The 4,862-nt window shown below is 37.7% G+C and overlaps 1 protein-coding gene across 1 annotated transcript in view; it reads right to left on the reverse strand.

The window, feature by feature from the left end:
• Nucleotides 1–4,862, reverse strand: part of Adam10 (ADAM metallopeptidase domain 10) — a 101,937-nt gene that overhangs the window by 62,191 nt on the left and 34,884 nt on the right. The gene's annotated exons all lie outside the window — the stretch shown is intronic.

Consider the following 4,862-nt stretch of genomic DNA (forward strand, 5'->3'; position numbering starts at 1 on the left):
TTATAAATATGAAGTCTCACCAGGCCAGGTAGAACTATAAAATGATACTTTTGTCTCAAAATAAAACAAAATTAAATTATAAATTCTGCCTATCTTGTAAAACTGCTTTAAGGATTAGAGATTATAATGTAACGTAGCACACGCTTGGCCTGCAGGAAATGTGAGTAAATGGCAACAACTTAACTCTCATTACTAACTTCTTCCATAATTGCTACAGAAGTCTGCACACAGCAGGATTCCTACCCCTGATCTTTATGACAAATATAACAAAGTGGACTGCTACAGCTTATCTTCTCAAGCACGTTTTGAATAGTAGAAAAGGAAACTTTTCCTTTAAAACACATTACAAATTTGCACGTCATTATACTCGTCTGTGACATGAAAAAAGCGGTATAATATCTGCTTAAGAAAACTGATCAAAAGAATCAGTGGCAGTGACTTCTAGTATAGGAATTACTCTTCTAGAATTCATATGCATTCTTGTATATAATGAAATGACCTCTAGTACAATAGACTACAACAAACTGGCCTTTGTCTCCATTTCCTGTGGCAAAGCCCTTAAAACTCTGGGATCTCCAGAAGAATAGGAGTGTCTTCTTTCCCAATAAAGAGTCCATTTCCAATCACACCAAAGTCTATAAAGAGGTGACTGAACATGGGACCCCCATACAGCCTCAGGATGAATTGATCAGGGACTGTCTAATGTTTGTATAAAATTTAATAACCATCTGTAATCTCTGATCTCTGGGACTGAAATTTCAGCCCTCAGTCACTTAGTCTTTCTGAGGATCAGTCCAATTTGAGCTGTCCCATGTTTGGTCATTTCATTATCATAAACAATGAAATCTGATGAGCATCCACAGGTGGTTAGCACATGGCAGTGGTGCAAAAGTAATAAAGGACATGGAAGCTTGATGCTCCCATCTGTCCTTTGCATCTCTTCCATTTAGCTGTTCCCAAGTTGTATCCTTTAAAATAAATTGTTATTAGTAAGTAAACTGTAGGGCTCAGGGTGTGGCTAAAAAAAATATAGGGCTTGCTTATCGTGCTTAAGGGCTATCTGGGTTTGTTCCCTGCAGTAATAAAAATAGGTAAGAATGTGTATGGATATGGGAAAAAGAAATACTTACTCACTGCTGGTGCAAGTATAAACTGGTACAGCTACTATAGATATCAGTGTGGCAGTTCCTCAGGAAGCTGGGAATCAATCTACCTCAAAATCCAGCTATATCACTATTGAGCATATACACAGATAGCCCTTTGGTAATGAACATGGATGAAGAAATATCTCTATAGTGGTCATTACTGCTCTATTCATAATAGCCAGAAAGTCGAAATGGCTTAGATGTCCATCAACTGATGAATGAATAATGAAAATGTAGTACACTTAAACAATGGAATATTATTCAGTCATTAAGAAAAATTTAATTGTGAAAACTGCAGGTAAATGGATAGAGCTAGAAAAAAATATCATCCTAAGTGAGGTAACTCAGACCCCAAGTGATAAATAGTGTGTTTTCTCTTACATGTAAATATTCACTTTGAAGTTTTCAATATATGTGCTACAATCTGAAAATGCACAGAGGTTAGGTACCCAGTAAGGGACTAATGGGAAAGAGAATCTCAAAAAAGAGGAAACAGAATATAGTGTTATGGAGAGACAAGGGGGAAAGTGGAATAGAAAAATTAGATAGGTAAGGGGATGGGAGAGAAGGGTAAACAATGATAATGGATGAAGGACAACTAACACTAAAGGCCACTGAAAAACCATACAGAATTCTATTACTATAAAAGCTTCTTAAAATAGATGCATATATGAATCATCAAATAAGGGAGACAATCTTATACCATCAGTATAAGTATATAGACATCTTACCCATCAGTAAAACCTCCAGTGCCAGAAATGGACTGCTTCTTGTTGAGTTATTGGCCAAAGGGCCACACAGAAACCCCAAGCTAACCTGTTGGTGTGGCCTTACTGTTGAAGACAACACTTACTTAAATCAATGAACAAGGAGAATAGTTGGCACCTAACTAGAAACTTTACCTCTATTGACTAGCATCCATGGTAGTGGAAGGTATTCTGCATTTATCAAAGGAGAAAGGTAATCATCAATATCACACAACTACAAACCCTGTGACTAACAACAGTGACCTGCCTGCAAGACAGAGTGGTGAAATATTGGTACATATACTATTGGAGTAACCAACCACTTTCTGACTGGATTTATAGCCCAATCCATGAAGTGTAACCCATTTCTGGTACTGCTAAAATGGCCAAAAACCTGAGAGTAGATCGCAGGACTAGGAGAAAACCTACCAGTATCATTTTGCTAAAGAACATAATAAAATGACTCCTAATGACATACTACTATACCAATAGATCAGAGCCTTGTTTAATCATCATCAGTGAAACATCTTGCAGTAGATGAGATTTAACAGAGATTTACAACTAGACAACATCCAGAGAGACTCTGAAGCACTCAGCCCTAAACGGGATGCCCATTCCCCCCAGAGCTCAGGGATCTATGCATAAGAGGATGCAGAAAGATTTTTAAGAGCCAGAAGTAATGGAAGAGTTCAATGACGTCATGTCTTCCAGACACAATAGGACTGATACACATATGAACTCACAGCAACTGTGGTAGCATTCACAAGCCAAGCAGGGTCCCAGTAGTGAAAGGGGAAAGAGGACACAGGATCCTACCCCTAACCAGAAAGCTATCTGCAACAGATACTCACTGTCAAAGAAAAAAATCTGTCTCACTGGGTATATTAAACCACACTACAGAAGTAGTTGGCTAACACAAAACAAACACAATGTTAATTTTGTCCACTTTTGTTTTATTTTACATTGTTTATGGCATTTTTTTTTTGGTCTTATTAGACTTTTGCTTGTTTGGATGTTTGTTTTTGTGGTTTTGAGGAGTTTCTGTTTCTTGTTTTTTTTTGTTTTTTTTGTTTTTTCGAGACAGGGTTTCTCTGTGGTTTTGGAGCCTGTCCTGGAACTAGCTCTTGTAGACCAGGCTGGTCTCGAACTCACAGAGATCCGCCAGCCTCTGCCTCCCGAGTGCTGGGATTAAAGGCATGCGCTACCACCGCCTGGCTTCTTGTTTGGTTTTTAAAAGAGAAAGAAAAAGAATATAAAGGTGGGTGAGTTATGGAGGTGAGGAGGCTCTAGAAGGAATTGGGGGAAGGAAAAAACATGGTCAAAATATATAAAATGAATTTTTTTAATAAAAAAATAAGGTAACTGTTTCAAGTTCTTTGATCCATTCTTGAAAATTAACTTTAGGAAGAAGTTGCAAGCACACTTTATTTATAGCAGGTTGGTCAGACCTAAAGATTGCTCAGAATTTACCACTGTATCTGAAGGGTTAGAGGAGGGACCTTTGTGGGTCTGAGCCCTCAAGCTATGAAGTCTACACTAGCTCCACACAGTTACTATCAAACCTGAATTAATTAACTAAATTGTTGAATACTCATTTAGTGTCCAAAGAATAAGAAAACTGTTAATTAACACAAGAAAATATCCCAAAAAGCTGGGTGTGGTAGGACACTAATCCCAGCACTTAGGAGGCAGAGTCAGTATCTCTGAGTTTGAAGCAAGCCTGGTCTACACAGTGAGTTCCAGGACATCCAGAGCAACATAAAAGACCCTGACTTAAAAAACTAAAAATTAAAATTAAAAATTAAAAGAAAATACCCCCAAAAGAGTATTCACTCTACAACTGATTGGAAACAACCAATCAAGTTAAAGAAACAATGGTTATCAAAAAGAAACGAACAAAAAACCTGGGGGAAAAAAATCAAATAATAAAAAATCAAAAAAAAATTTAATGAAACCAAAAATATTAAGTTTTTAAAGGGGAATAAAAAATAAGAAAAAAAATATGGTAGCTTAAATGAGACTAGCCCCAATAGGCTTAGATATTTGAATACATGGTGCCCAGTTGATGAAACTGTTTGTGAAGGATTAGGAGGTGTGGCCTTATTGAATGAAGTGTGTCACTAGGCATACATAATCTTTGAGGTTTCAGAAGTGCCTACCATTCCGTTAGCTCTCTCAGTCTACTTGTGGAAAGGATGTGAGCCCTCAGCTACTGCACCTGCACATGCCTGCCTGCTGTCATACTCCCTGCCTCTGAAACAGTGAGTTTGCCTTAGTTATAGTGTCTTATCACAGCAAAATATAATTAAGTATATTACAGGTTTTTAGATTTTTATTTTATTGTTTTATGTATATGAATGTTTTGCCTGCATGTACGCCTGTGCATCATGTTTGTGCCTGGTACATGCAGAAGTCAAGAGAAGGCTCTGGATCCCCTAGAATTAGAATCACAGATGGTCTGAACCACCATGTTGGGGCTGGGAACCAAACCTAGACGTGCAATAACAAATGCTCTTACCCTAAGCCAACTTCCCAGTCAATATTATATCTTTTAAAAATGAAGAATATTAATGAATACATACATCCATAACCCCCTAAATTTATGCAGAGAAAATTTTAATGTGAGAGACAGTATCAAAATGTATGTCAAATGTCCTGAAGGATATAAAAGCAATAAAAAGTAATGGCTTAATAGTCAAGAACACTGGTTGCCCTTCCAGAAGACCTAGGTTCAATCCCTAGCATCCACATGGCAGCTCACAACCATCTATAACTCCAGTACCAAGGGGTCCGCCTCTGGCCTCTGAGGGTACTACATGAATGTATAATACAAACAAAATACCCCAAAACACAAAATAATGTTAAGAAGAATAGGAATAAGAAGAGGAGTTGGGCAGTGATGATACATGCCTTTAATCCCAGCACTTGGAAGGCAGAGACAGGCAGAACTCTATGAGTTGAAGGCAACCTG

Source organism: Microtus ochrogaster, chromosome 5 (genome assembly GCF_000317375.1).
Source record: "Microtus ochrogaster isolate Prairie Vole_2 chromosome 5, MicOch1.0, whole genome shotgun sequence".
Lineage (NCBI taxonomy): Eukaryota > Metazoa > Chordata > Mammalia > Rodentia > Cricetidae > Microtus > Microtus ochrogaster.